Here is a 13,083-nt window from a genome sequence, read left to right on the forward strand (position 1 = left end):
AAAAGGGAGGGGGATGGGGGTTAAATTTGTTTGTTTTTCCATAATTGGGGGGGGGGTGAGAAAGTCCTGGGAGGAGGGGGCAATTCATACTCAGGGGGAATAAAATCCATCTTTTTGGATTTTCAGGCAGCACAGTGTATCTCTTACTAGGTGTGGTGATTTGAGCACGTTATTTCACCTCTCTGCGCCTGTTTCCTCATCTCCAAAATGAAGACAGCAATAGTAAATAAGATAAGCATTTACAACAGTGACTGGCGCATAGTCTGTATTATATGTCATTGCTGCTCTGTAATTCTCATCTTCATTCTGCAAGTATTTATACATTCTTCCTAGGAATATATTAAGAGAGGTAGAGTTAAAAGAAATATTACATAGCTGTCCCGCGAACCTTGGCCTAAATGGGAAAAGGGATGACATGCTCAGGACATGCTCTATCCCAGGCCGGTGGAAGTTAGTCGCTCTCTAGTCAGCTCTGTTACTTGATGGGTAACCTTTAAACGATTTTTAACTTTTGGGGGACTTGATTGCATCAGTAGTGAGGAAAGGATTTAACTGTGGGGGGACTTGATTGCATCAGTAGTGAGGAAAGGGCGACCACCGGATCCAGACTTTAATCGCTCCGCGTTGGAGGTTGACGGGACAGGGGCTGCTGATGTGGAGCGCTGCATTCAGGTGTTTGGTTCCTAAAACCAGGCCGGTTTGCACGGGGATCGAACACACGATCTTACCACCACGCTCAGCCAGCTGAGCCAGCCCACCACGAGGCCTAACTTTCCTTTTCCTCTCAAATCCTTAAAATATGGTAAAATACGATTGCCTCAACGTTTTTCCAAAACAAAGTAGAATATATGCTCACTCTTCTTATTTGCCCGTTCCCTGACTTCCCAAATCCTTTGAAAGCTCCCCATCCTGCCTTTAAAAACAGATAAATAACCGTAAATGAAAATGCTCTAGCTGGTGAAACTGTCTTGATGACGTTAGGGGGCGAGACAACCAAAAGCAAACCCCTCACTGGCCCGTACGGGGATCGAACCCGCGACCTTGGCGTTATTAGCACCACGCTCTAACCAACTGAGCTAACCGGCCGGAGCGGGAACCCGGCTTTACTTCTAACTCCTTAAAGCTTACGCTCCAGTACTGTCTGCGGCCGTCCCTTCTGACAAAGGGCGAAAACGTTCCCCTCCTTCCCGTCTCTCCTTTCTCCTCCCCTGCTTAAGGAAAAGAGAAGGGAGAGGACCCGGCCGCCGGCACGAATGAACGTTGCCTCTTCTCAAACCGCCGATTCTGACCCGAGGAGACCCACAAAACCTTCCCGGGGCGGGCTCCCTCCGCTGCCCGGGGACGCCCGGCGCCTGCGCACCTGGGGCCTCCGCGCGAGCACCGCGCGCACTCGGGACCCCGGCTCCAGCGGGGGGCGGCTTCCCCCGCGCTCCGGGCGGCGGCCCGGGCAGCTCGGCTCCGCCCGGGGGCCCCGGGGACCTGCCCCCCGCGGCCGCCTGGCCCCCGGGGCTTCTGCGGACCTCGCGGCGCCGAGGCCGTGGCCGCGCGGGGTCCCGGGCCTGGGCTCGCCGGCGGGGACGCCCGGCCTTGGCTGCACTTCCCAGCGGCGGACACCTGGGGGCGTCCGAGGACAAGGCTAGAGCCTCCCGGAGTTCTGACCGTCCCCGCCCGCAGACTATTACAGCGGAAGTCGAGGCCCGGGCGCGCCCTGAGCCTGGAGCCGAAAGGCGGGGCCCCCAGGCCTGGGTGGGACAACTCAGGAGCGAGGCAGGAGCCACCTGCAGGCAGATTTCAACCCAGGAGGGGCCAGGCGTAACCAATTCCTGACTCACTCTCTGCTTCATCTCCTTGCTCTTTGGATTCTACGACCCCTCCTATTTCTTTTCTACTTTTCTACTCCTCGCATTGGTGTTATTTGAAGTTGTTATCTGATGTTATGTGCACATCTAGCTCATTTCTTCTTTTTTTCTGTTTGAGAAAGGACAGCTGTATCAGTATCTTTTGATGAGCTAGGACAACTATTCCTTTACTTAATTTCCCCTTTGCAACTTATAAATTTTGTTTTAAATGGACAAATTAAAGCTATAGATCATGTTTCTTGTATTTGGCATATTTCTTTAACTTTGTATCAGGATCCTCCATACGAACCAGTACTTGTCTTCTTTTGTCTTGCCCGCTGGTAAAAATTTGGTGGAAGGTGAATGGGAAAGTCAGATTTTTTTTTTTTAACTCCAGTAGTTCCTTCTCTTCTCTTTGGGCTTTTCTGCTGCTCGGCCAGCTTTCCAACCCCCGAAAGAGATCTCTCTGCTTTTCTGCCTGGGGGCCACTGTTGCTCTCCAGTCTTCCCCAGATTTTCATCTCGGAGATCTCTCTCCATCTAGAATTCCTGGGAATGGTTCTTCTCAGATCTGCTGGTCCCAGCCCCTGCCCTTAGCACCTGAAAATCCAGAGTTTTCCTACCAAAGAGAAATCCAACTTCAGAAGGGGTGCCTCACTGGGAATTTCTCTAACTTTCTGGTCTGTTCCCCTTTGTCATGTTCTCTCGAGCAATCAGTGACAACCTGCCTGCTTTTCAGTTACTTGTAATTCTGAACTGGCCAGCAGGCCCACGGTTTAACCTTAAAATTTTCTTAAAGTTTCAGCCAGTTTCTCCCTACCTGGTCTTTGGCCTTCTGCCCATTTGCCAGGCAGGAGGGCAGCCAGAAGTCTCTTTACTTCTGAAGGCCTCTTTCTGGGATTTAGTTTACTTAGAATCTTTCTATCTTCATCTTCTGATGGATTCAGAATATGTTTGATTCTGTCATTTATGGGCTTGCTTTAGTTAATAGATTGAGAGGGACAGACTCTTGCCACTTTCTGCAGCAATAATCAGAAACGGAACTCAGTGCTGCGTAATTTTTAAGTATATCTTCAGGTTTCTGTGCCAAAACAACTTTTGTCATTCTTAAAAACTATTTTCTTTAAAGTGCATAGCAACAGCCTATCCCTCTCAATAAGGACACTAACAGTTTAAAGGCCCACTTTGTGCCCGGTGCTTTGCAGGTTGTTTCAGGTGAATCTTACATCACACTTCCTTTGTTTAATGGATATTGAGAGACAGCCATTATTTTTCTTATACTGATGTTACGGAAAATGAGAAATAATGTCAACATGGTTTCAGGAAATGAAATAGTTGGCACCTGCAGGGTGACAGGATGTCACATGAGAATTTATAAATTTCAAAAAGTTACTGGGGTGGATTGAATCGTGTACTCCAGTTTGGATATGTTCTCGGTTGTGGCCCACATTCTGGTGGGTGTGGCCCCATTGTAAGTAAGAGTTCTTCAAGATGTTACTTCAGGTAAGATGTGGCCCCACTGACTCAGGCTGGGTTTTAATCAGGATTACCGGAGTCTTTTATTGGCGGAGTGAAATTCAGATGGAGAGAGAGGGCAGGAGAGGCCGCCATGTGCATTGCCATGGGACAGGAAAGCCAAGGACCAGGCTTCTCCAGGAGCCAGGCTCAGAACGCCACGGGCTTCGGGAAAAAGCCTCGCCTTGCTGACATCTCAGTTCTGAACTTCTCCTAGCTCCAAAACCACGCGCCAAGAAATTCCCATTGTTTAAGCAAACTCATTTTAAGGTGTTTGTTTTAGCAGCTAGGAAATTAAAGCGGTTACCACAAATACTGTCCACTGATTTGACAAATGGATCTCATGGCTTCCCATGATCTACACAGTCTAGTCTTCACCAGGAGCATAATGGCACCAAAAGCACAGAGAGTCCTACCCTTAGCTTAAACTCCAGTGGCACTCATAACTTACGATGAATTGTCTAAGTAGAGATGGTCTTATCCACCTAGGCGGTATCTTCCTTCTAATCTAAGAATGCTCTTCTTTAGTTCTTTAGTTCTGCTTCTGATTAGTTTCTGTAGGAATGACCAGGAAAGATTAAGCAACATTGCCTACCGACTGCCACAAGGTATGAAAGCACATTTACTATGTGCCATGGAAATTGTCCATGTTTGAGCTTTATGGCTTTCTGTTTAAACAAAATATCCTGTGTTGAAATACTTTCCCCTTCAGTAATTCTGGAGAGTATTAGCACCAGCAATGTTGGAGCTAGTTTAATAAAGTATATATCGTTGAGAAGGAAAATGATAGGGAAAATCATGAACGCTGATATCAGCTAGGAACCTGGCATTCTGTGGTCAGGAGATGACAGTGGGGTTGTTTTGTAAAGGAGTGCTGATGAGGAAGGTCTGGTACATGGAAAAGGTTGTATGAAAAATGACTCCCTATGGGCATCAAAGGGGTACCTTAATTCTGCCTTAGAAACTGAGGAGTGCAAAATCCTCACTCATTAGCTAGCAATAAATTATGGACAGAAGTGGAGTCTGAATGTAGGCACCAGAACAAGCCAAATGGAATGTGCCATGTGGTTCTTGGTCTCACAGTTTATTTATCATATGGAGCAAGTGACATCAGTCTCTGCATTACCGTTCTAGTTTTGTGTTATCTCCTTGTCCTCTTGTATTTTTTTCATCACCAAAAATTCACTATACCTACAGTGTAATTGGTATAAATAATTTTTTAAAAACGGAGCAATGAATAGCCAATTTCTTCTTTCAGTCTCAAGTTAGAAAGTAGAATATGAATTCAAATTGGTTTTACACTGGGTTTCTGGTATCCCTTTACTTGGTTTCATATGTCTAAGCTTAAATTCCCACAATTTTAAGCATTCATTTCCAAGGAACATGGGGAAAAATAAGAGAAGAGAAAATGTCTGGTGTAATTTATATAAATTGACTACTCCTGTTAGAATTCTTTCCTCTAAGTCCCAGCAATGGGGAACACTTGAGTCATTTATAACAGAAGTTGAAAAGTATCATGCTGCTTCCCCTCAGTCATCCAAAGCTTAGAATTCTCAGGAGAGTCATCCAGGTTGTCGAATGTATCAGTAGTTCATTCGTTTTTATTGCTGAGTCATAGTCCATGGTATGGATATACCCATTTATTTCATCATTCATTAGTTGAAGGATATCTGTATTGTTTCCAGCTTTTCATTACTATTAATTTAGCTGATATAAACATTCATTTATAAGTATTTATGTGAATGTAAGTCTTCATTTCTCTGGGAAAAATGCCTAGAAGTGCAATTGCCTGGTCACATGGTAATTTCATGTTTTGCTTTTTATTTTTATTTTATTATTATCATTTTTCAGGCAAGGGAGTAAACAGTTTACTAAGAAAATAGAGAAGAGATAGTTACACACCCGAGAGATGGGTGTGGATCGTGCTACAGAGTGAGACATGCACCCCTCTACTAGGGCTTTCTGGGAGTATTGGCTATCATTGGGATTAGGGTTTATGCTGATGGGAGTATTTAGGACAAACGGGGAAATTCTTTGGGTGGTTTGGTTTCTGGGAGTTTCTGTCCGGTGGTAATTGGCTTGTAGCTACTGTCCTCGAGCCCTGAGGTGTGAGGTGTTTATGAAAGTATGTGGGTGGCGATTTGGGGCCCTTTTTGCCATGTGAGAATGTTGCAAGTTACATTCTGATAATGCATCTGCTGGGTTATTGCTGCTAGCTGCCTTCTGGTAACTGGTTTGTGTTAACTTACCCATGTGAGTTAGCAGGCTGAAAGCTGTGTCTCGGGATTTTCTTCCAGGTGGTGTTTGTGTAACTCATTGGGTCTCTGCCCCTCTCCTTAGGTCCCTATTCTATCCTGCCTCAGTCTCCCCTGAGAGGGAAGTACAGCCTTCATCTTAGGCGGGAGCTGAAGGGCAGTGGTGGGTCTTCTGTATCCGCTTCCTGCTGATTAGGGATGATAGTCCCTGCCTCACAGGGTGGGAAATTCTCTTGCTATGCCAATGGGGTTTGAAGGAGAAGTGCTTGCTTCAATTGCTGAGACTGGGTGAAATCCACGCACGAGCGGAAGTTCATTCTGGAATGCATTAATCCAGTCCTTGCCAGGGGTAGGAGAGTTCCTGCCTCTACTGCTCCTGGCTGCTTGCTATGGTATGTTATTGGAGACAGTGTCTAATGTTTTGCTTTTGAAAGAAAATGCCTATTTTCCAGAGTAGCTGTATCATTTTTCATTTCCACTAGCAATTTATGAGTAATCCAGTATCTTGGCATCCTATCCAGCATTTGGCATAGTCAGGTTTTTGTTTTTGTTTTCTATTCTCATAGGTATGTAATGGTATTTCATTGTGTCTTTATTTTGAATTTTCCTAATTAATGGTTAATGATGTTGACTCTTTTCATGTGCTTATTTGCCACCAATATATTCTCTTCAATTGTATCATAGCTTTTGCCAGTTTTTTAATTGGATATTTTGTTTGTTTAACATTGAATTTTGAGAGCTCTTTATATACTCTAGATATAAATCCCTTATCATATAGAAGGGGCAAATATTTTCTTCTAGTCTGTAGCTTTTAGCTTTACATGTAAGTGTTATGTTTATTTTCAGCAATTATAAGTGATATTGTATTTTTTATTCGTGTCATGTCTTCATTGCCCCTGTATAGAAACACAACTGATTTTTGTATGTTTATGTAGGAGTATAACCTTGTTGTACTCACTTATTAGTTCTAGGGGCTTTTTGTGGACTCCTTGAGATTTTCTACATAGACAATTATATCATTTGCAAACAGGGACAGTTTTAAATCTTCCTTTCTAATCAATATGTCTTTAATTTACTTTTATTGCCTTATTGCCCTGTTAGAACTTCCAGCAGTAAGTCAAGTAAGCGTGGTGGTAGCAGAGATCTTTGCCTTGCTCCTGATCTTAGAGAGAAAGCATTTACTCTTTCACCATTAAGTATAATGTGAACTGTAGGTTTTGGGTTTTTTTAAGATGCTCTTTACCAAGTTGAGGACGTTGTATCTTTGTTCATAAGGGATATTCATCTGTAGTTTTCCTTTTTTCCACCGTCTTTGGTTTGGGTATCAGAGTAATTCTACGAAGTAAACTGGAAAATGTTCTTTTATTTTCTAGAAGAAAGTGTATAGAATTATTGCCAATTCTTCTTTACAGGTTTGGTAGAATTCTCCAATAAAACCATCTGGGCTTAGAGATTTCTTTTGTGGGAGTTGTTATGAATTGATGAATCCAATTCCCTTAATAGTTAACAGGTTATTCAAATTATCTATTTCATATTGTGTGAATTGTGGTAGTTATTTTTAGGAATTGGTCTATTTCTTCTAAGTGTCGAATTTGTATGTGTAAAGTTGTTCAGTGTTACCTTAATTACTCTTTAGATGCTGTGATGGTTAGGCAAATGTGTCAACGCAGCCAGGTAATTATGCCCAGTTGTTTGGTCAAGCGAGCACTGGGCTAATTGTAAAACAAGGACATTTATGGACTTTAGTCACCAGTGAACTTATTGCATAAATGACTGATTACATCTTCAATCACCCAAGGAGATTGCCATCAGCAGTAAGTGATGTTTTTTCCAATCAGTGAATGTCTTAAAAAGGGAAGTGGTTTCAGCATTCAGAGATAATTTTCCAGCTTGACTTTGGACAGCCAATGTCTCCTGGGATTTCATCAAGGACCTTCACCAGAGCCCTTGGTTTGCAGCCTGCCTGTGCAATTTGGACTCGTGCACCCCATGGTCACATGAGAGAGTTTTATAAAATCTTAAACTATTTACAAATATCTCTTATTTCGTTCTTATTTGATTCTGTTTCCCTAGAGAACCCTGACAATACAGAAGACATCAGGTTCTGTACTGACAGACTCTGTTTCATTCTTGATACTGGTAATTTGTTTCCTCTCTTCTTTGTCAGTCTTGCTAAAGGTTTGTCAATTTTATTGATCTTTTCAAAGAAACAGCCCCGTGTTTCATTGATTTTCTCTATTGTTTTCGTTTTCAATTTTGTTAATTTTTTATCTTTATTATTTATTTCCCTTTGCATGGCTTGGGTTTATTTTGCTTTTTCTAAGTTTCTGAAGTGGGCATTTAAATGATTAATTTAAGACTTTTCCTCTTTTCCAATGTATGTATTTAGTGCTATAAATTTCCATCTTAGCACTGCTTGTGTGTTTCCCACACATATTGCTATGCTGTATTTTCCTTTTCATTCAATTAATTGTATTTTTAAAATTTCCCTTTAGACTTTTTCATTGATCCATGGATTATTTTTAACTTTCTTGCTTTGTTCCCAAGTATTTGGAAATGTTCCTGTTATCATTCTGTAATTGATTTCTATTCTCCACTAGGCAGAGGGGGAGAGAGGTATCTTGTTACTAACACCACCCTAGCAGAAAGAGAGGGGTACCTCATTACTGCTGGTGGCGGTGGATATCCTGGCGCCGTGCTTGGCCTTCTCTGGCACTACACCCAAAGGGGTCCTGGGTCTCTTCAGCACAGCCTCCCACGGGTGGCAGCCGGTGCTCCCCACAGGGCTTTTACTGGCATGAGTGAGGGTGGGGCGTCAGTTTTTTCCGTGGTGTTTGGCTGGAGTAGAGGGATTATTGTCTGAAAGTTTTCTGGCTTGAGACACTTCCCCTTTGTTGGACTTTTGGGCAGAGAAAGCAAACCTTTCTTGGGGATTTTTTAAAATGCACCCATTGGCATTTTAGTTTTCCAGTTCTTCAGCTCCAAACTGGGACATCTGAGGCAGAAGAGAAAACCCAGGGAATTTAACACTGTGCCATTCTTATTGTCCTGAGGTCCCTAGCCAGGCTGCTTTCTTCTATCCATGCTTCTCTGAAGATCTTCTTATTTTTATTTTTATTATATATATAATGTCCAGGGCTTTTAGTTGCACTTAGTGTGAGGTGTAGAGAAAAATACATCTATTTGATCTCTCTGGAAACCTGGATACATTTTTACACCTATATTTATTTATAATATCCTAAATGCAAACATGGAAGTCTGGGGCAGAGATCAGAGTTGTTATTCCTAACAGCAAAAACTTATCAATTCCCTTTTTGCTACAATTCTCCCTCCTGAGGTGATGAGGTGGCAACCAGATGTCACATCACAGAGGTTTGGAGAGGAACCCTGAAATTAGGCATCTGAAAATTTGTGTACCTTTTACCCATCCCGCCAAGAGGGAGAGAAACTTAATCTCCCCACTCTAAACAAATTATTCTTGGAAAGAAAAATGAAAGTTCTCTAAGTTCTAGCTTTTTGGGACATAAATAAATTTTTTCTTCTGGAAGCAAGACCTGAATTTGGACAAGAGTATTCAGAGGCCCTCCAAAGGCAGTTCTTGCATGGCTCCAGTGTGGATGGAGCTGGCAGAGTCGGCCAGCCAAGGATTCCAGCCAGTCTCCAAGGTCTTGACCTGGTTAGAGACGAAACCAGTCTGCCAGAAAGTCAGTCAAACGTCATTGTCTGTAAGCTATCTGGCTTTTTTATATTATTCTTGAGGCCTGAATTATCTTATCTATGTGTTATTGTTTTGTTCATCACTGTATATCCAGGGCTTTTCACTACCCATACCCCTGAACTATTTGCATTTATGACCATTTTCTTGAATTGCCTCTGCTATTGCTTCCTCTTTAACTGCTCTCCATCCTTGACTTCTGTGGAACCAGTTTTCCTAGCTTTCTTTCTATTTCTGGCACTTGTCTTAGTTCTTTTTATAGGACACTCTCCTCTGCATACTTCTTAAATATATTTCCAGGCTACCCTCCTTCGTCTTTTTCTCCCCTGGTCCAGTGTGTCAGACTTTTCTGGACTTAGGTACCTTTGAGCACAGGGCCACTGGGGCTGCGGCTGTTGTTCACCATCACGTACCACCACGAAGCCCCTTGGCACGAACCACCACCCAATCCTGCTTTTGAATCCTGCCATTTAAACTTCAGTTAAATGCTATTTACTACTTCTTAGTGAATCAAATACTTTAAAATAGTAACTGGTAAATGCCATTATCCTACCAATTTCTAAACAAGACTGAGATTCTCAAAGATATATGTTTGTTGAAGTGTTTCATCCTGAATGAAATACTCTTTTCCCTCCTGGCCTCATTAATTTTTTTCCCCCAAAACATTTTCCCCACCTTCGGGTCCCGTTAAATATCACCAGGCCTCTGATCCACCAGTCAGAGTGGCCCACATCATTTTGGGTATTTTCAAATTGTGGAACAAGAAGAACGTCCTTTTCTAATTTAGAAATGCATTAGGGATGAGAACGGAGAAAAAGATTATAGTAAAACAGAAATTTCTACACTCTTTTTCCAAAACTGTCTGATGATCCCTGAAGGGGCCATAAGGGGCTACCTGGCCTGGACTTACAGAATAGGCCCACCAAAGTCGAATGGGCACCAAAGACCAAAAACGAAGCAGGCCACTCCATGTAGTGTAATAGTAACAGTTTATTAGGGAGCTCACAGACAGGAAAGCTGGTCCTGGGCAGCTTGCCCAGCGCTTACAGAGAGAAATACAGGGCGGGAACAAAGAAAGCACAGAGTCAAGTCAGGGCTTGCAAGAAGTAGACATGCCTCTTGAAGTTACTGGTGTGTACAGCCGTGGTTTTAGAACAGGTAGCTACTGTGTTCAGGATGTGCCCGTATGTTCTCTGCTGCACATACAGGGTTCCTTTTTTTTTTTTTTTTTCCTTTCTAGGAATTTATGACTTCTCTGCATTATGATGTCACAGAAGCTTAGAAGAGCATAGATTGACTGCACCTGAGTTGCTCAATATTCTGTGTAGATTGCCACACACACTGTAGCAGTTTGATATGGTTATGAACTCCAAAAATAGATATTGGATTATGTTTGTAATCTGATCTGTACCTGGGCATGATTGAGTTATGATTAGGGAGTGACAAAGAACAGAACTGAGGGTTTTTGGATGTTGGTGTTTGATGCTGAAGCCTAGCCCCAGGAAGAGGAGAACCCTGAACCCAGAGAGAAGGAGGACCCTGGAAGGAAGGAACCCAGGAAGCCTGAGCCCTCGCAGCCGTCGGCAGCCATCTTGCTCCAGCACGTGGAAATAGATTTTGGTGAGGGAAGTAACTTAGCTTCATGGCCTGGTATCTGTAAGCTCCTACCCCAAATAAATACCCCTTATAAAAACCAACCAATTTCTGGTATTTTGCATCAGCACCCCTTTGGCTGACTAATACACACACAAAAATTACATACTGGAAAAAAGTACCCATTTTTAGAAATAAAACTACTTCAGAACTTCAAAAAAGTCACCAGAAAAGGGCAGCCAAGCTAAACAAGACTTTCTTCTTTCTTTACAAAAACTATAACTTATTTGGAATCCACCTTTGACTTTACAAATTCAAGTTATTTTTGTGCTTTAAAATCATTTTCCTTGAGAAAGAGGGCCTGAGGTTGCAGTGAATGGCTTGCCGTGTGCTCTGGAGCATTTAAAAATGATGGACATTTTAGACAAGGAGATGATGTGGTGAATTTATAGATGCATACAACCTGATTAATAAACAGCAGGTCTACCCAAACAAGCCTATAGATACAAAGTTGAGGGGTACTTTTGGAGAGCTGGAAAATAATTCCTACAAATCTAAAATCCTGCTGTTTCTAATAAGTAAAATCCTGAGCATTCCGTGTTCAAATGTGTCGTTGAAAAGGTAGTTTGATGTCATTTCATTGATTGTCACTAAGAATCAATGTAATATGGTCTTGTTAAGAAAAAATAAACAAGTCAAAGTAAATTTCATCTTTGATTGTACTTGGTTTTACTACTACATAAGATAAAAGAAAGATGTTCTAAAGGCTTCATGCAGTTCAGTGAAGTATTATTGAAAACAGAAAGAAAGAGTAAAAATATCTTACTATGTCCTAGGACAGAAACTTGTTATCACTACTTTTTATTATATAGGTAATCTGTTAAATGTCTTATTGTATTTCTTCATTTAAAAAATCTTACTCTTCTATATCTTAAGAATACCCAATAATATAGTCCACAAAATTTTAATGTCTGATAGAGTTTCAAAAGTTTCTGTATTAGAGGGCAAGAAACATTACAAAAATTGTTATATTTTTCACATGTATTAAACGTTTAATTACTCCTTTAATTACTGCTAATTGCCCCTACCTATTTTTATTGGTTTTGAGTAAATAATAGCATTTATGTGACAGAACAGGAAACAGAATAATATCATTTCAAATAAACACCTCTTTTTCGTATTTTTAAATATGTGTATAATTATTTATGTATATTACGTTATTGTCTGTTTTCGTATGGAGTTAGGCCGCGGCCTGCCCCGGCCCTTCCTGGAGCTGAGGGGAACACTGGGTCCTGGGAAATGTGGGGCCTAGAGAAGCCAGCAGTGCGTCTCAGGGGCCCTGCTCAGGCCTCCTGCAGGGCGGGCTCTGCGGGGAAGGAGGCGCGCTGCCCGGCGGGGGACCTGCCCGCGCCGCGGGCCGCGCACCAGGCTCGGGCCCGGCCGGGAGTCCCCGGCCAGGACGCGCCGCGGAGCCCCGCGCAGCCGCCTCTGCGGGTTCTCGAAGGCGCCGCCTTGCGGGACTCATCTTTCCGCCCACCACAACACTCCCTTCGCACAGTGCAGGGGTCGGTAGATTTTGCTTGAAAACTTGCACCAGGGAAGAGAAATAAGCGGTGGCGGCTGACGTCCTCGCCCGGTCGCCAAGGGGAGCGAGCCCCTCGCAGAACCCCCGGTTCCAAGGGAGCGGCCATCCCCGGGCTCCTGCTCCTTCCTCTGAGAGGCCCCCTGAGACCCTCAGATCCCGAGCAAAGGAAGGCCCGGCAGGAGGAGCTGACTAGGTCTGCTCGATCTCCGAAAGGAAAGACATTTCAGGAATAAAAGCAGACGCTTGTTTCCGCCCGGTTTCGAACCGGGGACCTTTCGCGTGTGAGGCGAACGTGATAACCACTACACTACGGAAACGCCCTTTGGGACACCACCTCACACAGCCCTGTGAGGAGACTTTGCCCGCTGGCTCCAGGCTTGCTGGTTAATGAGGTTAGTTCTTTAGGAAGAGTTCGTAATTGCAGTGTGTTTCTCTCTTTCTTTGCTGCTTATGAAAAACCAAAAGTAAATTTAAAAGTGACCAATAATTAAGCAATTGCCTCGATTCCTGGGCAAACGCTCAAGTGCCTCCTCCTGGAGACTACTGTCTGGTTTCAAGGCCTCCGCGATGCTGTTTAGGCCAG

General features: G+C 43.2%; 2 non-coding genes across 2 annotated transcripts; both read right to left on the reverse strand.

The window, feature by feature from the left end:
• Positions 1 to 1,012: 1,012 nt before the first annotated feature.
• On the reverse strand, positions 1,013 to 1,086 carry TRNAI-AAU (transfer RNA isoleucine (anticodon AAU)). The gene has a single exon. It is a non-coding gene; the product is annotated as a tRNA-Ile (tRNA).
• Positions 1,087 to 12,744: 11,658 nt separating this feature from the next.
• TRNAV-CAC (transfer RNA valine (anticodon CAC)) lies at positions 12,745 to 12,817 on the reverse strand. Its single transcript has one exon. It is a non-coding gene; the product is annotated as a tRNA-Val (tRNA).
• Between the last annotated feature and the right edge of the window lie 266 nt (positions 12,818 to 13,083).

This window comes from Dasypus novemcinctus, chromosome 22 (assembly GCF_030445035.2).
Source record: "Dasypus novemcinctus isolate mDasNov1 chromosome 22, mDasNov1.1.hap2, whole genome shotgun sequence".
Lineage (NCBI taxonomy): Eukaryota > Metazoa > Chordata > Mammalia > Cingulata > Dasypodidae > Dasypus > Dasypus novemcinctus.